The 22,843-nt window shown below is 39.5% G+C and overlaps 1 protein-coding gene across 4 annotated transcripts in view; it reads right to left on the bottom strand.

Moving 5' to 3' along the window:
* Nucleotides 1-22,843, bottom strand: part of myt1b (myelin transcription factor 1b) — an 87,793-nt gene that overhangs the window by 52,535 nt on the left and 12,415 nt on the right. The gene's annotated exons all lie outside the window — the stretch shown is intronic.

The raw sequence follows: 22,843 nt of genomic DNA, 5'->3' as shown, positions 1-22,843 counted from the left end.
CCCCTAGGGGCCAAGGCCACAGCACCGCTACCTGTGCTCTGAAAGAAGCAGGAAGAAAAACATGGAGGTACGTCAACTTGGACTTTCTGAAAACAATGGGAGCAGAAAAAAACATAACTCTGTATGTGATGTATCAAAAACCATTTCTGCAATAGCCATTTTCTGCACGTGTTCTGTTATTGAAAACCTAACCATTGTTCATTTGAGAGAAAAGAGAATAAATAAGCAGAAGTATGATGTATTTTATGTTCAAAATACTTCATAGTGACGCCGTGTATTAGCCCATCACCTCTTATTTAGGACATCATTTTACATGTTATTACTAAAAATTTAAATATGATCCAACATGACATAGAACTAGATTAGCATTAATTTAATAAAAGAAAAGTGTTATTTTTTTACCTGGTTATTACAGTTTTTCTGAATTATTTGTGTTTTTTCAAGCTTGTTTGTACCTTTAGCATATTTAATTTGCCTTATTCTTGAGGTATATTGGATATTAAGAAGCGTTTCATTTTCTACATTTTGATCATTTCAGCTTTAAACATGTGCATTGACTTTTAAAAAATGTGTTTTTAATTACACAAACACATTTCCAGTCAAATGGCATCACATGCTATTTAACTGAACCCACATTTTTAGTGTATTGAATTTGCTACTTAACCAACCTGTTCTTTTCTAAAATGCATGATTACAAACTCTTATCGTGCCCCATGGACTGTCAACACGGCCTGGCCACGTACAAATGGAAAACAGTTCACACAGTTTCAGCTTAAACGTGCCATTGTTTCAGTAATCGAATTATATTTAGTTCATCAGTTGTTGCATTAACGTCTAAAGATCTTGTATTAAAAACTGATTCAACTCATGTTCCTAAAACAAGAATTGTGGCACAGTCATCCCAGAATACAGTGCATCTGGGGAAGTATTCAAGGGGCTTGAAATTAATCTCTTGACTCAATTCTAAAACATAACCAATTATTACAATGTGATACAAGATATTGTCTTCACTCTGAGGCTCAAAATCAAGCTCATCCTGTTTCTACTGATCATCCTTGAGATGTTTCTACAGCTTAATTGGAGCCAAACTGAGATAAATTCAAATTTGTGGTTATATATAACTCTCTATATAATGTTACCACGAATATCTTGAGGCACAGAAACATTCCTGTGAATATAAGGGTCCAAGAGCACAGTGGCCTCCATGATGAAGATGATAGAAGAAGTGTGTAACCACCAGAAGACCTTGTCTGTGTCTATAGGGATCCATAGATAAGATGTTTTTGAGATACAATTGATTCAGATAATCGCCGATACACTAAATTACATCAAATAAAAAGAAGCTGAAGGACCATTTTACAGACTCAACATCTTGCCGTCCGTCACCACCTGATCCCTCTCCAAGCGTCCGGGCCTCCGTCTCCTCCTTTGCTTACATGCAATACTCTATCAATTCTTTACAGGAAAAGCCGAGCCAAAAGCCGCAGATTAATAATGCAATTTTCTATCTAAATTCTTATTTATGTGCAGCAAAAAGTTCCCCTGAGATCCTTGTATTATTCATCGACATCAGATAGGAGAGGGAAACAGATCATTTAGTACACGGTGTGCCAGTGTTTGTGTGTGTGTGTGTGAGTTTGAACATATCTACGGCCAACGACGTGTGTGTGATTGGCTTAAATATGTGCAGTCGTACATATCTGTAAGAATTCAAGCTTTTGTGTTTGAATAGTTTGTGGTATCTATGTGCCTTTGTGAGGGAGGGAGGGAATTTGCATCTGTTTATGTGTGAATGTATGTATGTTTGCGCATCCAGGCGATTATCTGAGAGGGGGAGCTATGTATGAGCATGAATGTTAATATGTGTGTTTGTGAGTGACATGCAGTTGGTAATGGAATCGGGATGTATGTGTGTGATTGTGCATAAGTGGCGTAGGCTTGTGGGTGATTTTGCGTGCACGATTGTGTGCGTCTCTATACGTTTCCAATGCTAGCCCGGGAACATGCGCAGCCACTTGGTATTCCTCGCGGCTCATCTCTTGTCTGTCAAGTACGCGCACGGGGATCGCAACTGGAGAGATTGAAAGTTTAAGGAGCTGAAATGCCTGAATGCAAATGATACTTGTTTTCCTTCAAACACAATCTCTTCCCTCGCCGCGCGTCACATCTCTGACCCGCAAACTCTTAGCGGTTGAACGCTGACAAGATGGCTGAACACGAGTTGAATCCCATTCGCCGATACGATCCTTTCAAAGAACTGCTGTCGATCCATCTTGGAGGAGAACTCTTGTGTGTAAAGGGCTGCGAGTTGATTTCCATCAGCGAGCTTCTTGTAAGTGTTAATAGAGGTGATGACTGTGCGTCACTACACACACACACACACACACACACACACACACATGCACGGGGCAAACATACAGCCATAATGATCAGAAGCAAAACAGTTTAATGGACATGCAGGCAATGAGAGAGAAACACATGTACACACAAATACACGCACGGGCAGACAAACTGGCACAAAAACAGACACTGGCATAGAGATGAACACACACTGGCACACACACACACACACACACACAGACACTGGCGTACAGACAAGCAAATACACGGACTTATTTCCGATGTTCCTCGGGCACCAGCAAAGAAACGCTTAGATATATCTAAACATCACAAAACCCAATTCATGTACGTGTCGAAAAAACGTACTTTGACATTCAGACAAAGACACACACTTGTCACAACATGATCCGGAGCTTGTAATCCATGCGTTTGTTTCTTTGTTACGTCTGGACTACTGCAACAGTTTATTTTCATGTCTTAACAAGAAGGATCTGTCTCGCCTGCAGTTGATACAAAACTCTGCAGCGAGAATTCTGACCCGCTCTAGTAGAAGAACTCACATTTCTCCGATACTTGAAACTCTTCACTGGCTTCCAGTTTCTTTCAGGATCAACTTTAAAATTCTGGTTCTTACTTTCAGATCTATTCATGGTCAGACTCCTCCTTACATCACTGATCTGATCCAGCCTTACACCCCAGCTCGGGCTCTGAGGTCTGTGGATCAGAATCTACTGATGGTTCCTCGCACAGGGCTCAGGACCGGAGGAGAGAAATCCTTCCAGACTGTTGCTCCTAAGCTTTGGAACGATCTTCCTCTCTCTGTGTTTGATGATCTACTGACTCCTTCAAGAAACGTCTTAAGACGTCATTAGGCTTTTCCTTGATTTTCTGGAACTCCTGTTGTGTTATCAGTTTTATCTTGACCTTTAAAGTATATACTTTATTCAATATTGTTTTGATTGTTTAAGCGCTTTGTGACCCTGGTCTGGAAAAGCGCTACACAAATAACAATTACTTACTTAATTCTTATTTGACAACAGTAAACAAAAGGAAACAAACACAAACATGTACACAGTCATTTGGCCTGTCATGAGTATAGTTCACTTGTGTAATAATCATCTAACGCACTAAGATCTAATAGTTTATTTCGGCTAGCAATACAATGTGGAAGACCTAAATCGATGACAAATAATAACAGATCTAATCACTGGCCACACAATGTTGATTTATTAAAGGGATTTAATAAAATTGTCATTTTGTTTTGTCAGTTTTGATCAGAGCTGGGTGTGTGTCGGTAAACCAGGATGAAATGTAGAAACAGAAAATTTTGCCATGATTAACATTGAACTCACGGACCCGTAAATAGATTGAACTGCGGTTCTTTGGTGTCACAGAATCGAAACATCTTTGGATTATTCTTAAGAAAAACTGATGCGTGACTAAAGCAGTGAACTTTAGATTAACTTAATACTTGTTTGCAAGTGTTCTTTTGCACTTATTTGCTATTTATTTTTCCTGCAAGAAAACAGCTTGGAGTAGAAATTTGAACTCAAGATTTGTCCAAAGAGAGGTGTTATTTTCTTTCTGATAGAGATGATATTTTTAAATTGGTAACAGGAACCGGTATCAAAGTGAAGGTATCAGTACCAGTATCGAACATTTTCGATCGATACCTAGTCCTATCCTTGGCAGAGGTAAATATATTTTTATACAGAAGAAAATTGGTTGCAGATGAGCAAACTTAATGTTACATGCAAGGTGTGGGCGTGGAAACACTCACACACAGGCATTAAACAAACACACACACACACACATTCTGGGGATTGAGAAACAAACAAAACTTGTTAACAGCGTGAGCGCACACAGAAGCAAATTCGTGCTCCAACACTAATATGCAAGGTCTTTGTGTGTGCCGCATCAATGGCAAATGAGTCACATGTCAAGTACCACAGAAAACACCAAAGAAGGTCTTAATGAGAGAGAGTTTGTTTCATCACAACAAACGCTTTCAACACCTTATTTTAAACCCACAACTCCTTTGTGAAAAATAGTCTATTTTTATTCCAATATTGCAAACATGTTTATGACAGGAAAACATGTGTGTACACAAGAAAAAAAGATAATGTTAAAATGGATTTATGTTAAGTGGAATATGTTTATTTGCAGATCACAGGCAGACAATTGCCAAAGAACTGTTTATACGTGATTGACAGATATGAAGGAGCAGCAGTGTCGGTCGACTTTCACTGTGGTTTCTTCTTTAATTCCTACACTAACATGAGTTGTCGAGCAGTGATGAGCTGCCGGCGGATTCTCGCATCCGTCTTTTGCATGAGTTGCTCAAGAGATCACAAGAATATCATCAGTAGTTTGATGTTTTAAAATGTCAGCCGTGCCGAGGCGGCTGTATCTCCGCACTCTGAAGTCAAGATTCAATGGGAAAAAAAAAATGGAGTGAATGAAAAGACTGACAGGATGAAAGTCAACAAATGTGCAGGCATGTTTGTGCTTACATGTTGTTACAGTTTCCACGGAAATGATCAAGTTGAATTAAAAAAAAATGGGATTTAATGGAAAAAAAAATCAAGATGATGATTTTAGTTAAAAGCTTGTTTCTCATTTTCAACCCGAGCAAAAATGACAACTCATAAATGAGTAGTATTAACACGATCAAGTCTGCTTTAAGCATACGTAGGAAAAAAAAAGCCCGATTTGCAGCAGATGAACATTTAAAGCTGCCGAGCGTGACGCTGTGATATGACATCACACTCCCGCTGAGAGTGTGGCACAAACTCAGCAAGCTGGCTGCCAAACAGAGCAAACGACATGGCACCCACCACAAACAGAACAAGTGTTCCAGGCCTTCGTTCGAGGGTGACTTGGTCCAGGACTGACTTGAGTCAAACATATGAGACATTTCTATTGCTTATATTTTTTTATGAGTACATTAAGACTCTGAAAAGATGGAAGTGTTTTAGATTTAGAAAATGGATTAATGTTAACATTTATTCAGAGACTTACAATGGCTAGGTTTGTCTGATTCGATCGTTCTTAATGAAGGCTCTTAAGAAGGGTTCAACTAAGAAGGAGTGCTAAGATACAGGGTTTTTTCTCAGACGCATTCTTAACTGCCTTCCTCTGAGAACCTGAAGATGAAGCCAAAGAACATTCGTAAGAAACCCTTAATGGCAACGCATTTATAAGGTCGAACCTCCAAGTAATTTTCCGTTTCCTTTCCTTGCCCATATTTTTGATGTTTTACTTGGTTTATTGGAGTGGAAACCGTGTGTTTTCTCCTTTCCTGATAAAATTCCTATATCCTTGAAAGCATCATTGGTGTATATCAGCAAACATTTAAGGGTGTTTCTTCCAGTCTTGTATATATGTTGATTAATTGCAGTTTTGTTAATGCAAAAGGATGAGTTTAATGTCATTTTATGGCTAAAATAAGACTCATACATTTTTTTTAATGTTTAACAATTTAGTCATAGTGTGTGGAAAACTTAGACGTGTAATTCAATAAAATGTTTTTTTGTCTTTATATGTCATTGTTTTATTATTTAGAAAAGTCCCAGATGTCTCCAAGAAGGCTGTTCAGTTAAGGGAAACTCTGGGAAACACATCCTTCTGTCACAGCGTTCTTAAGAAGCGCTCCTAAGAACAGCATATCACTAAAGAGCTTCTTAACCTATCTGGGAAACACGGCCATAAAACTGAAACTGGTGGACATGTTTAGTTAAGGAGGAAACATTTAGAGAGAATTAAGATAAGTTGAGCCTCCAAGAATTGAAGACAATATCGCAGTTTTGTGTGATTGAGTTTGATCCCCCCTTCTAAGTACATCCTATATAGAATAAAGAAACAAACCCGTTTTAATAAAAATATATACTTCTTACTTTTAAGGGGTCAAGTGCTGGGTGTCCCAGTAAGTAGCAAGTTAAGTTACTCAGGTAACTGCTAAAGTTATTTGATCAAAAAAGAGTTATTATCTATGATGTATTTAGCAAATCACTAGTATAAGTGTCTGAATTTCTGCCTCCAATCATCTCTTACCTCAAAAACTAGATCATGTAAAACGATCAACTGAAGAGAGTGGAAAATACATACTACGAGAGGAAAAAATCACCATGAAATATCAAATAAATATTGATGTGTGGCTCCATAAAGTGTCACAGAGACACATCACACTTTTCTAAAAGCCTCTTTGTCTCACTAGCTCACTCAATCACACCCACTCTCCTACATGTCCAGGCCCATTATCTGAGGCAGCTGGTTTTGGGGGCCTGCTGGCCGGAGAGGAAGCTGAAAAGTGCAGTCTAATTCACTTATTGATCCTTGAACTGTGTTGCAGGAAACTTCACGGCTGTAATAAGGGCCCAAGATAAGAGGAGAGAGGAGCAGATGTAGTTTTGGGAGACAGGATTTGTAAGAGATGTTTACTACGACAATCATTTTTGCTCAAGCTGTTCAAAGAAGATGTAAATGACAGTTTTAATACAAAACTTTATTTGTGCAGCAGTAAAATAATATTTATTTTGATTAATTTTAGTAAATATATTCAGTAGAAACCTTGAATGATCGGGAGTATGTGAAATAAACGAATAAATAAAAAGATGTTTTCAGGCTGAAGGAGAACATTTCAGAGGTTTATGAAAAGGTCATTACTTTAACTCGAGCATACATTTTTGGTAAAATGAGGTGTATAAAAGAAAAGTATGCTAACTGACCTGTAAACTACATTTTTAATCAAATGCTAAATGACTTTGTGGGCACGAAAAGCACTTAGGCATTCTTGCTCTTCTGATTGGTTGAGAGCAAAGGGAGACAAATATGAGAGATTAGGCGCCGGTGCTGAATAATGTACGCTGTTTACTGTTCACTGTTACAACGACATGTTTCCATTCGTCTTCAATTACGATGTGCGTCGGACGGCAGTGAGGAACACACCATCTTCTGGATGCGAGAGAGAGAGGGACAGCTGGAGACGTCACCTGGGAGAGTCGACACCAACGCCATCTGATTCTCTCGATGCATCTCCAACGCAGCACGACGTTCCCTGTGATTGTGAGATCACAGCAGTGTGTGATTCCAGGTTTGATCCCACCTTGTGTTGATGTACGCTGAAACCGCTTTTGAGAAATTTGGGAGTTTGATAGAAAAATGTGTTTCATCAAACAACTTCACGTATATCCAACGACTTGTACGTGTAAACAAAAGCTACTTAATTCATAAACAAAAGAAGCTTTTTCAAACGCTAGTTAGAGAATAATAAGACAAACTAAAGGCAGACATCCGGTCAATGGCAATATGCATATTTAAAGAGACATAAATAAACATACAAACAGAGACACATTCAAGCTCATACATAGGCAATCGCATAAATGTGTCAATCATTTATACAAACCCACTAGAAAGCACACAATTAGACAAACAAATAAGTAAAAATACACACACAAAAAGAATGATAGACAGCATGAACTAACTGGGAATTAGAACCGGAGTTAAGAAAAATGCAGATGAGCCTTCTACTATACACTCCACTACAGTGAGGAACATCTCACATCAGCTGACCTCCGCAAGAGTTCGTTTCTCCAACAACCGTCTGTCTCTGCTTGATGTTCCAGGGACAGCATGGTGCTCAGGTCGCTGCCCAGCAGGGGCAGGTCACGGCCTGGACATCGAGCCGTCGCACACAGTCGCTGGCCTATGACCCCCCTTTTGAATTGTCACCCCGGAGCAACCCTTCAACTGTCCACAGAGTATCGATCACACTCCGGCTCAGGTATTGACGTGGAGTCATTTAAATGAAATACAATAGACGGGTATTGGATTATCTTTGATCAATCTGAACAATCCTGCCCTGGTGTTGGATCATCACACGATAAAGAAACTAGAGGTATAAATATAGTTATAACATACTGTATCAATATCCAACAGCACTGAATCTATTTTTCATTTTAAAAGCTATTTAAATTGTGCTATTATTGGTAATCAAATCATGTTTTTTTTTTACCAAAGTTCTTTTATGGTTGATATTTAAATAAAGTATATCTTAAATAAAATGATTAGTTATTTGTTTTTTTGTCAGTTGTAAAGCAAATATTTCATTTTTGTGTTGCCATTAAACATCCAGCCATGATATGGCTGCAGTTATCACGTCCCTCACAGGCAAATAAACTACCCCGGCGATGACTGAGGACAAGAGGATACAGTGGACTCCAGCAGCTTTTAAGGTTTAGACATATATTGGTTTCAAAACAAATGCCAGAGACAAGTACTCGGGCAATACTACAAATATATCCTTGTTCCTACAGTATCGTAATGCAATGCAATATATTCTATAGTTGCCGATGTATCATGATACGTAAAGTATATCCATATTCTTGCCGATACACACCCCTTAAAGAAACCGAGACGTTTGTTTATTCTCTGTAAACGTTTTAATAACGCAATGAAAAGCAGCGGAGATGACGAAGAGGTGCAATAGAATCAAATCTTCCTGCACACGCAGCTTATATTGTCGGATTGATAACATCTATTTGCGATCCTTCTCAGCACAGCCCCAAAATCCCACACACACACACACATCTCTGCGTGCGGTACAACAGCTCCCTGCACATATTTTGACCCCAGCTCAATCTTCACACCACTCGGACTGGCTCACATTGATTACCATGGTGTTAGGAGAGAGTGGCAGGGCCGGCGAGAGGAAGGTGCTCGTGTGAAAGACTCGTTATGGCAAAGATTATTTTCCCTTGACACACACACACACACACACACACATGCTGTCACACCCAGCTGGAGTGCAGCTCCAGTTATAAAAGCATTGGATACATATTTAGCCGTACACCTGCGTGCTCTCACTTCCGAGACGAAAACATCCACATTTAGACGCACAACGACCGACACACAAAACCAACAACATCTGTATCTCCACGAGTCCTCTGCGCCGTTGTCCTACCAGATAAATCTAGAAGGTGGAAGTTATAAAATGGCGAGCTGCCATCATGACCACACACACACTCTGCTACACACACATCAGATTCTGACTAACAGGTTCCAGTCCACCGTTGTGTGTATTCCAGTAAGCGTGTTGTTTTATCATTTCTTTTCATCCGCTCCACCTCCCGCTCTGATCGATGACAGGGGGGATATGTGCACCCTACTTTGTTGCTATGGATACCATAAACACCCCACATGGAAATTTCAGCACAGAATAATAAGTGGCCAATTGTGTCTGTTTGCTCCCCAACAAACCTCTGGATTAGAGGTATTTTCTTGTCAGTGGAATAAACTATTTTTATGTTTGGCTCACGGGCGGGGGGCTACGAGGGCGGGGGGGCTGAAGGGGGGAGTAAAGGGGAAAAAAGGGGAGGGTCCGGGATATGAAAAGCGCATACAAATGCTGCACCGTGACAGGTCTACTGCTCGCTGGTTATGAGAGCGATGGAGAACGGAAAGGAAAAGGAGCCGCTGTAAAAGAAATTAAAAAAGGTGCTCAGTTTGATAAACGCAAGGAGGCCAGATGGAGGTGTCGGGGGTATCAGTGCATCTCCGGGTTTTTCAGAGAGCACTGACATTTCTAGGTGTAGTTCAACAGGGCCAACTGAATCCATAAGTGTTGCATGGGTGTGTGTTGAGGATGAATGGACACACACACACACACACGTGTGATGATGATTTCCCTTCTCAGAAGCCTCGGAGAACATCACCCAAGTGTGCATTGATGTCATTATGATGCCATCTGGTTGCCGCAAACAATGACGTAAGACACACGCAGGATAGCTCGGGTAACACGCGTGTCACGAGTGCGACGTCTGACATTTGCGCAGCACGCCGGTGGTACGGCTCCTCGACACACACAACGCATGTTTAATGTAGTCCCACAACTGTTCCCCGGACAGTCCAAAAGGCTGGTGCACAACAACGGCGGTGAAGGTCATGATGGAAGATGTCTGTCAGTCCCCTCCCCCTTTCAAGTCAAGGACACCGCCTCACCCTGACACTGTTTTTACACCTTTATAATCAGCCGCTGGATATCTCGCGTTAACTCTGACAGCAAGATGCTACCACTCCGTCCACGAGAGTTAGACCGGCTAATTCTCAAGTAGACCTGAAAGGGCAATTTTATTCATGAGTTCTACTAGTTAGACATAAACAGAAAGGCATAAATATTAACAAGCATATTGGAATAGGGAGGCAATGCTCAGGAGAAAAGGGAGGTTATGGTTTTATTTGAAAGGTTACAGATTCAATTTGTCAGCTAGATATAGAAACTGTAAATACTGTTTGTGCTTTTCACATGATTTGCATTGTATATGTTTCGGATTCAGATGTGTTTTCAAAACACAGGAAAGGTTACGGCACCCACAATATTGAGAAAACATGAATTCCTGGACACACCATTTCCGGTGGTCTTTCGTTGTGCAGTCGGCGCTTGTGTTGGAAAGTTTAACCAAGAAGAGTTTCTAGGATTCTGAAATACAGCAGCATGGCAGACCGTCTTCTTGAACTTTTTATATGTCATTGTGGCTTGTTTTTTACTTCTTTTATTATTTCAAATGTATATCATACATAACAAATACTATTTTAATGGAGGAAAGAATGGAGCATATATACACAAATCCATTACCATCAAAATCCGAAGAGTATAAAATAAATAAAACAATAAAATATGAATAATAATAATACCTTAATGAATAAAATAAAGTTAACAACAAAAACATACTCTTTCCTTCCCACCCACAGTCTGTCCACCAGGAAACCAATGAACAGATCTTCCAAGATACCATTGTTGAAATAAAGAAAATACTTGATAGAAATTAAGTTAAACAGAAAACTCACATGAAACCCCAACTATCCTGACTGACTTACTCACATTTTTCAATGTTGAAGTCTTCCTCTCCGAAAAGCATTAAGTCCCTCATCATGACCATGTTTCGGACTTATTACTTTATAAAGTTCTATTCCATCTGATTTTCCGGCAAACAAGAGGTTACGAGAGCGGAGACCATGACATAATAAAGGCTTCACTTCTCCTCCAGCCAGCTGTGATCACACCCCGCTCTGTTTATACAACGAGTCCCTTGGAGATGGAGACTTTCGAGATGGATAACGCGCGGTGACAAACCTCTGTGTTTGGTTCTGGTGAGTTTTCAGTGGGCGGGGCTTAAGATCATTTTGTAATATAAATATTTCCATTTAAAGAGTTTTGTACAAACTGACACGTACTGATGAGTACAATAGAGTCCACCATCTATTGAAGACACTTAAATCAGCACAACAGTTTTGCTTTAGCATCAGGCTAAAGCTGGACGTCAAGCTAAAATGTATTAGAGTATAACAGTGTCCTGAATTTTTCTGTCTTAAAGTTTTCATCAACCCGTCCTAATTATGTTATGCAAACCCATTGAGTAATCCTGCTTAAAACAAAGATAAATACAACTCAAGCCACCAAAAACATCTCCAACCAAAATAAACGTTAACCATTTAAAACAGAGCTTTCCAAACGTAACTTTAATATGGATTGTCTCTTGGTGTTTTTTTTGTCCCCTTGAATTCCGAGGCACTAATGATAAAGATTGACCTTGGTTCATGACGTGAAGACATGTATTTAACATGGTTAGTACATGGGGTATAGTTTTTGTCCCCAGGCATCATCTGTTGGTACCGGAGGAGCCACACGGGTCTGATCAGACATGTGGCGCCCGCCAAAGAAAGCGCATCTAACGTAGCAAATGAATTTGGAGGGGTGTAATGAGAGTCTGCGTAAGGCTACAACCCGATTTCACAGCCTCATCAATGGGGTGAAGTGGGCGAGCAGACGAGCGAACACAAACCAACCGCTGCGTCCCGGGGACCCATGAACAAGGTCATTCGCTTGTGTGAAAGTCTAATAAGAGGTGACAGGTGAGAAGAGAGGCACCAGACTTTCGCCATTAAGCTGTGATTTTCAAAGGAAGGCCCGCATAACCAAATGTGTTCATGGTTACTGTACACACACACTCGCCAAAAACACACACACACACACACATAGAGTACCCTCCATGTCACCTTCATGTACTTCCTGGCGGGCAGGTGTTGAGGCGGTAGGGGCTCCGTTGAGTGGCCAAGAGGACATAGAGCTGTGTTATCTATCAGCGAGTCCAGGCCTCATGAATGACTGTGCACTGCATGTTACTCAGCACACACACTGGCGGAGCAACAGCCATGTACTTTCATGATGCAACAAAAAGTAACGAGTGTTATGTTGCCCAATCTTGTATTGATATTCACAAGAACCTATTGAAGCCAACAATTTATTTCTAGAATTACCACTTTTTTTTGTGTTCTTCATTCTAAGAAACCAGTGCCATTTCCACTTTTTTTTAATATAATCTTGGAAGAGCCATTTTTAGAATCTACTTCAATATTGAAGTAGATTTTAAAAATAGATAAACTATACCCCATGTACTAACCATGTTAAATACATGTCTTCACATCATGAACCAAGGTCAAATATTCAATATTAACTCACTGTTAAGCCTTTAGATTTTTTCTACTGTTACCCAGGCATCAATTTTCAAGATCTACTTCCACAAAATGTTAACGTTATAAATTGTTGGTTTGTTTACTATTATTATTATTATTCCAGCTTTCAAATGTACCCTCAGAGTGAATGTAGCTAGTACAATAATTAACTAGCTAAGCTAACAAATTAAAAATTCCCCACACTTTAAATTACAAGTAAATAAGACTAAAATTTAACATTTTTCGTATGTACTTTGTATTATTGGGTGGTAAGACTTACTTACTTACTTTAGACCCTATGTAACTACCATAAAAAGTGAATAAAATCAAACTGTGTTGGAACTCGTCTTTTCAAGATCTTTGCATCAGCAAGGGATGCAAAAATCTGGATTATTATACATTAAAATGTAGTTTTGATAATTAAATAAATGCATGGAATTAATCCTGTCGTTGTGGCTACAATAAGCACTGTTTGAAAAAGGCATCAAAAAATAAGTTCAAACCTATTTAAATCAAAATATTCATCAGTTATTTTTAGATATATGTTGCTCGATACTCCAGCTGTTTGTGTTGCCTGTCTAGCACTATACAGTTTTCTATTCCCTGATTCCACGTGACACTTTTCAAAGGGATCTATTGTTGCTATAAGTTATCTTGTCCTGGTGTTTGGCTGCTGTGCAGATACTAGCTCCGTCCATATGGCTAACCTTAGAGCCAGCTCTCTGCAGCTGTCACCGGCGTCATAACTCATCGGAGGACTAGTAACACGGGACGCATCTGACATTTCTGGTGACAGCCCGGAGCTTGACGAAGAAGCAGGGACGCTTGATAATCACCACGGTGACACCATTAAGGAGACGTTTAGGGACCTCCCTCAGACATATATCTGAAGATGAAAGAGATGAGTGAAACCCTCATCTTCGCTTCTTCTCTGCAGCTTACTGTCACATGTGGTCTTCAAGTAACAGTTACGTCAATTCTCCAAAAGACTGTGAACATGTTTGCGTTGGAGTGGTTTGGAATGACTTTATTCCTAAATGGTAGAAATAAAAATAAACTAAAGAAATTACGCTTAACTGAGTTGTTTATTTGTAGCACAATTTTAAGCACAAACACCAGCCAAATAGCTATTTTTAACTAAGCTTATGTTATAAACAATTAAACAAAATCATTAGGAATCAATGGAAGTGCAATGTTCTAACCTCTAGACCAATCTTAGTTTGAAAGCATTCTTAAATTCTTAAATGCAAAATAACTGATCTTCTTGAATGAACAAAGCACATTTCTTCCCTATTTTTCTCGATTTAATTATATGCTATTTTTATTCAATTCAATTTGATTTAAAGTGTCACATCACAGAAAAAGAAATAATCTCAAGACACTACAGTTTAAGTAAGAATATATTGGGAATATATTGAGGAAGGAAAAACAGATCCCAGCGAATCAACAATGAGTGAATGACACATGTGTGACAGTGGCAGGAAAAACTTCCTTTTAAACGGCAGAAACCTTGGGCAGAACCAGACTCAGTGTTTATAAATCAATGTTTTCTGTTTTGTTTGGACTCCAGGTATGAGACCTTGGGGTGGACCTAAGACAGATTGGAGAGAATAATGTCTCTAATGTCTTTAAGGAGTATAAATGGATGAATAAAATATAGAGCTTTGAATAGAGCTTTATGTGTGAGCAGCAAAGAAAAGCCAAACAGCTAAATAACAATTATGTGTGTTGCTCCAGCGCCTTCTGCTCAAATCAGCTCATTTGCACTTTTTGATGACTGAAAAGGTAAAGTGGTCTTATATTATATATATAAAAGAAGTGTAGGGCAATATCACAATATAAGTTGACCTATCCTAAAAGATCTATTTACTTAGGAAGGTTCAAGTTGACTTCTGTGAGCCTTTCAAACATAAAGTACTTCCACCGAGTTCAGTAGTTTAACATGATATTTTGTCAAATAATTATGCACTTAATACATTTTCCTGTGCCATGGTAGCTGGAGTGCTTTTGAAACTTTCCCACAACCTTTCAAAGCGCCGCGCTATTATAGACTGTTCTTTATCTGGATCTTAAGAGCTTCTTGTCAATGATACTCTCAGTTGCGGCGCGCTGAAGAAAACCTACAAATATTGATACAATGTACGTCCTTGAGACTTTTGTTCATTCTAGTTCTCCACTTTTGCCAAGACTATTTCATTTAAGCAAGTAGCAAAGTAAAAGGATAAGAAATCGTTTTATAAAATGAAAATCAGAGTTTGTTTTTTAAAAGGGTAATAATCCAGCCCACTCAACAAGTGTGAGTGGTCCCCCCCGTAACGCTCTGTACTATGATTAAAAGAAATCAAATCAGTTGGAGCATGATCATCAGTTGCATTCGTGTGTTCAGATGTCCACTTTTCTATTTCCTACCCGGGTCTCAAACTGTATTAATAACTTATTAAGTCCGATAATTAGATTACAAACATCCGTGCTTTCATATACGTGAGCACATCATCTTCACTGATGGATTTGCGCTGCAAATCACGTTAATCACAGCCCTGAAAGCAATAATGAGTGTGGCATGCTACTCAACAAACTAACAAACCCATTAGATTGTGCGTCTGTCTCAAAATCCAAAACCTGACATTCATTAGGAGGTAATTCCGAGCAGAAAATGAGATCTAAGATTCTCTGTGCTCGGTTGAAAAACACATCCAGCACTTCCAAACAGGGACGTGGCCAAAACAAGATTGCAAAACAAATTTCTAATTTTATCCGTGTTGAGAAATGTGACTTCATAATAGGTCTGAAAAGGAGGGGGGTTAGCAACAACTGGATCATTTTTCAATCTAATCCTTCATCTGCGCAATTTATTGGAACTGCTGGAATCCTACAGAGCTCTGTGTTTGAGCTGCTCTACCTCCAAGATGCACGCGTGGCTGTGAAACACGCTTTTGTGAATCCATTTCACAGGTTCCTTAACTCCTGCTTTTATATTTTCAGTAGATTTATTGAGTGCCACAATATATCCTGAGAATCCAGGCAATTTAAAACTTAGTCATGCTTAATGACATCCTTCGGCTACTTGATAAAGACAATATAATAGCTTCTACATGTGCTAATAATATGATATAAGTATCAACTGGTGTTGTGACTATTCATTATTCTTGATCAAATCTTTTTTCACAAAAACCAAGGACATGATTTGAAAGGATATTTAAGGAAAATAGAATTTAATTTACAGTTTATTCTCTTTAAAAGCTACTTTAAACCTTAACCTTTTTCTCCAAAGGCTGATTTATTTTAGTTGTTTCATTATATGCTGTGCATAAGGTCTTTGAGTCTATTCAACATTTAATCATGGTATAGGAGCCGAGACAAAAGGCATCATCCAGCGGGCTTTGCTTTGATTTACATCAAATAACCCTTTTTTATTTTACAAACTCGGCTTGACATGGTTTGCCGTGCACATTTTGGCAGACCGTAATCTTCAAAGGTAAACTATATACTCTGCTAAAGATTAAAAATCAGAAAGCAAAGAGGCTTTCATTGTTGATCATTATTATTATTATTGTTATAGTAGCCACCAGCACTTTTGAACTAAGCCAAACTAAAATCAGACAAGATTCTCCTGCACATGTATCAAGAGTTCCACGGGCAGCTCAGTGCAGTAACCCATGAGCGATTAGAGCGATTAAAAAAACAAACTCCCAAAGGCTCCTGAAAGAAGAAAACCATAAATGACATTAGCGAGAGGGAGTGAGACGAACAGAGAAGGTGTTGGAAAACAAGTTTGGAGTATGATTGTGTGAGACAGCGATTTTATTTTAGATAGAAGATCATTTAGACAGTTTTGTTCCAGATTTTTTTCCAACACGTCTCACCCAAAACCAGGCTGCGGCGGTAAGTGAGGGCGGAAAGACCAGCGGGCTGCTCAGTTTTCATGATGTTTTCATTTTAAACGAGAGTCTTGATTATTAGTCTATTTTTATATAAGTTTCAGTTTCAGCTATGGAACATTTTAAAGTCAAAACAGCTAAAAAAAAGCTGCACTTGCACTTCAACTTCTCACATAAGTTTTCATTTTCTCCTTTTTTAATGTAATGTAAAAGAACTGTCAGATACTGAAAATGTAACCGGGAAAGAGGAAAATGTACTCACTCTTGGTACATTTATAACAATTGTACAGTCATTAAATCAAAATAGTCACCTGTACACAACTGGTCATCATATGAAGCTACTCTACTCATCCAGAGAGCTCCAACTCTACCTCTATGCTAAAGACGCCGTCCAGAGTCGAGCAAGAAAAGGTAAGATTGAGGAAGATTGAGGAAGAAGAGGAAAAAAGGGGCTTCCCCGCCCCCTCCCTCTCCCCCCTCTGATAGGCAATAAGTTCAATGGCTGCCGGTTACTGAAACTTTTCAATTAAAGCAAATGAAATGTGCGGAGCGTTGTGGAGCCGCGTGCATGGCGAGGAGCAGATAACTGCCATTACACAGGGAATTGAATAAGAGAAATAAATAACAGTAACAGTAATAATCATCAGCATTAATGTCAGCATAATGGCCATCGCCCTCATCAGCATCAAATTATCTCCAGTTAGTCGGTAATTTGACGGAATGCTGCAACATAATGTGAAGAGAGTAACCCAACACACACCTCAGACCTTTTTTCTTTTTTTTTCACAATTTTGTTTGCATACAACAGAGAAAGTGAGCTGAGGAGGAATCATCTCCTCCGGTCAACAGATGCTTCATCTTACATTCACTCTCTGCCACTACTCTGACATTCTGCTTGACATTCAGGTAGCATAGCAACATGACAACATGCCCCAACAGCCTGGTGTGAGAATAGAGATGCTTTTTGAAAAGGTTGACAAGAGCGGGAGGAGGGGCGGAGGTGAGGGAGGAGGACCGTGAAGAAGTGACGTTCTCTGTAGATTTGTGTCTTCTTCTCGTCAACCCCTACTCTGCATCTGAAAATACTCAACGATAAACATGAATGCAAGTCAAACAGACGCTCCCCCGGCAGCTCGCTTGAATCAATGGCAGCTATTACGGGGGGACACACGTGCACACACACCAACATTCATTAATAAGACAGTGTGGTTCACATATTTATAAAAAACATATTTGTGTTTGCGCTGCTAATGTAAAACGAGGAGATGATTGTGTACAGAGATGAACGTAAATGAATAATTCTCGTAGTAAAATCCAGCACACGGGGGGGAAAAGAAGAAGCGCACATAAAACATGAAACACTGGTCAGAGGGGTTATGTAAATGCAGCCCCCCCTACAACTACCAACTTCAATTCATAATTCATAAAGATTAAAGATGAATTTCAGATGAGGCAGCCGCCCGTTCCATTGGCCCCGGTAAGAAACACAATCGCCCTGAGAGCTTCTCCTTCTTCGCTGATTAGATGGAGAGCAGATCCTGTCCCTCCTGTCCCTCCAGACCGAATCAATACATCTTCTGATTTGATCCTCCCAGTCTGCTCGCAGGAAAAAACCCAGCATGGATGAAAAATCATCTCTGCCACTTGTGAGGGTCAGCACCCCCCCGGGTTACTAAACAGCCGCCCACTCCTCTAACATGACGTCCTTCTGCTGTGGCCGATCCATTTGGAATCAGCTGCGATCAGCTGTTATCACCACTTTGAAGGCAGCTTCACTGAATATTGTGGATATTTAGACTCGTGCGCTGAGAGCGGAATAATGTTCTGTGACTGGTTTAATGTTGATACGGTCCAAATAAAGCCTCTTTAATTTAAAGTTTGTGTCTTTGCAGTGGGGCGACAATTCAGGAAAACAGGAATTAAAACTTGTGGTTATATGTTAATGCTGAGGTGTCAAAGTGGTCAATGAGTATTCTAGCTGCAAATGGTTTTTAATTAAATATCTACACAAGTGTATAGAGGCCCATTTCCAGCAACCATCCAGTAATCTAATTGTACATTGTGTTTGTCAATAGAAGGCTGATGAATGATTATAAAACCCTTGTGCTATTATCTTAGCACGGATGGAAAAAGTTTTCTCGTTAGAGAAGCTATACAAATGGCCTTTTTTTGAGCTAGTTGAGTATGTGGAGTACACAGTCGTGGGTTCAATTGTTCTCCCAAAATGGCCAGAAAATGAGTTCTTTTATGAGAAACTCGTCAGTCTATTCTTGTTCTTAGGAATGAAGGCTATTCCATGCGATAAGTAGCCAAGATACTGAAGATTTCCTACAACGGTGTGTACTACTCCCTTCAGAGAGCAGAACAACAGGCTCTAACCAGAGTAGAAAAAGAAGTGGGAGCAAGAAGACAAGTTCATTAGAGTCTCTAGTTTGAGAAATAGGCGCCTCAGAGGTCCTCTATTGGCAGCTTCATTAAATGGTTCCTGCAAAACGCCAGTGTCAACATCTACAGTGAAGATGCTTATGTTTGGGACACTGAAGATGTATCTAAAGATAATCGGTCAGTCTAGATTTACACGTGCTACTCTTGTGTCATCATTTCACTTAATGATTTTTGAACTTAGTGAATGGTTCACTGTTGAGCTGAGCTTTGTTAATAGTGGCCAGAAGTTTATTTGATTATGATTGTCGGCGGGTCAGGAGTGTAAGGGTATAATAATCTATGGCTAGAAGTATAATAATAATGACAGGAAGTTCATTATCTCGGGGATTATACAATAATCATATTCATAGAGGATTCTGTGTGATGGTCTTGTGAGTTCTCTTTTGTGGATCACACATTTTTTTTTCAACTTATGTAAATGTATGTATGCGTGGTTTCCTGCCTCTTATGAGTCATGTATTTGGGGACTAGAAATCTTTGTCTTGGTATTCTTAGAGATGTGACATCGTTACATCATTTATTTTTGAACAACACAATTGTGCGTATGACAGCCTTGAATAAATGGGGTTCATGTCCCAATTAGTGTGTTAGTGTTTTTTCAATTGAAAACTAACCCTTTGTGTCCTGCTTTGGTCATTATTTATTACTTGTATTTTTTGTATTGTTACCTCTGTGGATATGTCAAATACTTGGTTGTTACTATTATTTCTTATGCTTTGATTTTGTTAAATTTTATACGAGTTTTATATTTAGTTGAAATGTAAACTAAACAATATGTATATACATAATATATAAGTGGTGCTACCAACACAACATCTCGATGATCAATGATTAAATTCATGTTTCTACATTGTGCTGTAATTGACAACATGGAAGGTAAGTTCATGTACATTAGAATGATATTATCATTTAGGGGTCCCCTGGGGATGATGCGCATAAATAAATTAACTAGGATATTTCCTTTGAAGTTGTGACTACACCTCAGTCTGTTTAAGAATTTAAGAGCTCCGATGATGTCAGCTCCTGTAGATTTCAAACTTTAAGCCCCCAGCAATGTCACTTGAGCCACTTGGGCAGATGTCTCACAGTTCCCTGTGGAGCCACAAAAGAATCACTTTTTACTGGCTCGTCCCTCGTATTATTAGCAGGATGTCAATAAAGTGCTGACAAGGTGAAGCAGAGGCCAAATGATGAGACACTAATGCTGCCTGGATAAGATAACCAGGATCTTACCGATGGCTGCAAAGGACTATGTTGGTCTGAGAGTCTTTGGTCAAGTAATGACGTAACTGTTGTAATCTTTTTGTTCTGCTAATAAACTGCAGGTGCACTCGGATTTAAAGTGGTCGGTCAAGCAGCGCTCTAAAACTTCTCTTTACTGATGCACTTTGTTAGATTAATTTTGTTGGATGGTTTATTTTGTAAAGCTAAATATTTGATCATTTTCTCCACCATGTATGATAAATAATTCTCATAATAAATGTGATTCATTTAGAACTGAACTCAAATACTCTGCCACTGAAGAACATGAACGTGAACAAGAACGTGTGTGAATGTACACTTTTGTATCCCTCTATTGATGGTGTTTCACATTCAAAATAGTGAAAAGCAGAGCTTATGATGTCCGTCTTAGCAGATCAATGAGAGAGGGTGAAAGAGTAAGGCATTAACTGATCTTTATGTGTCGGAAATAAAGCAAGAAATAGATTTATTTAATTACCTTCAGGCTATCCATCCTACTAGCCTTCTGTCTAACCATACAGCCATATCTATCTATCTATCTATCTATCTATCTATCTATCTATCTATCTATCTATCTATCCATCTATCTATCTATCTGTCAATCAAACTATTTATCCATCTGTGCATCTACAGTATGTATCTGTATACTGTTTTAATATCTTTCCATCTATCCATCTATCCATCCATCCATCCATCCATCCATCCATCTATCAATCTATCTGTCAATCAAACTATTTATCCATCTGTGCATCTACAGTATGTATCTGTATACTGTTTTAATATCTTTCCATCTATCCATCCATCCATCTATCAATCTATCTGTCAATCAAACTATTTATCCATCTGTGCATCTACAGTATGTATCTGTGTACTGTTTTAATATCTTTCAATCTATCTATCTATCCATCTATAAATCTATCCTTCTGTCCGTCCATCAGTCCACCTATTTATCTACCTTGACATTGTATATATATCTTTTTTTTTTATTATTTTTATCCCAAAAACATGTCCAGCACATCACAGACTACAAAATGTCAGTAGCAACCTCAATCATTTTTGCTCAATCTTGCCTCAACTTGACTCCCTGGAGTGTCCAGACATGGGCGTGTGACCAGATTAAAGGGATAATACCCCAGATTTCCGAAAGATAAACTACCAAACGACTACGACGGCTGTATGTCGAATGGAAAGACTCAAACTATGGCAAAAGTCCTGTGATCCATTTGTGGATTTTACTGATAAACTTGTGGATGAGAAAATGCCACAAAAGTCTCTCATTTTCCCCTGAAAGCACCAGCAGGCCACTCCAGACTTTATCGCTGACTCTATGATACAATTAACTGTGGTGGTGGTGCAGCTGTGGTCCTCTTGATTCTATTAGCCAGTCACTCATGTCTCTTTGGACAAAACCCCAGAGATTGGGAGAGAGGGACGTTTCGGTCGGCCCAAAACACAATAAAGACCAGTGGCACAGACTCTGTGTTGTTGTTGGGGAAACATCACTTTTTTTTTGTGGGGGTAGATGTTTATGGCCCGGGGTCGTTATCTTCCAAACACAGGGAGAAACCAAGAGTCAACTACAAACAATGCGCATGTGAACGCTTCGTCGCACACGCAAAACTACCAGAGGGATGCAAGAGATTGCTGCGAGGAAGACCCCCAGGGGGAGTGAAGTGACTTTTGACATGGACGGTAACATATCATACCCCCTGAAAACACACACACACACACACACGCATATAGAGATCAAGCGTCACTCTCCTCACCCATCCCTGGGGGACGCAGAGAGGCAGGTGGGGCAGATAAGCTCTGTGAGGAGAGAGAGAGAGCAGACTGTGCCAAGTAATGTGTATTTGCTATCAGATCAAACTGTGGCAGGGGACACACACACACACACACAAAAGGTAAGAGCCATTATTGAACCCTAAAAAAAAAAAACCACTCCATCCAACACTACAGAGACCCCCCTCAGTGTGGCTACGGGTAAAGTTTACAACAATAGGGGCCAAGTAATTAGAAAGACACTTCCCTTCTGGAGGCCGAAATGGTGGTGGTGGGGGGGGGGGGGATTTGGTCACAAAGCAGAGGGTCCAGCAGGCAGGGGGAAGTGGATGAACAGTTGAGCGGATACAGAAAGAATCTGGAGATACGGTGCAGAGACAAGAGCCCCCAGAGTACAACCATTACCACAGCTATTCTCTCAATTCAGTCGCCAGCAGTAAAGATGGAGGAACAATCAGGACGAAGACAATGGCAGGATTAGTGGAGGGCAGCGGAGATCACTGAGAGGTCACGCCGGAACAAGAGGTCACAGCTACGCAGCAGTTACATGTCGGTGTTGATTAAAAAAAAATGTAATTAAAAGTTCTTTAATCTGAATTACATTTTCTATTTATTATTTTGTTTAATTAGGAGTGTAGAGTAATTAG

This window comes from Callionymus lyra, chromosome 19, assembly GCF_982586985.1.
Source record: "Callionymus lyra chromosome 19, fCalLyr1.hap1.1, whole genome shotgun sequence".
Taxonomy (NCBI): Eukaryota; Metazoa; Chordata; class Actinopteri; order Syngnathiformes; family Callionymidae; genus Callionymus; species Callionymus lyra.
This window is presented reverse-complemented; position numbering and strand designations above follow the sequence as displayed.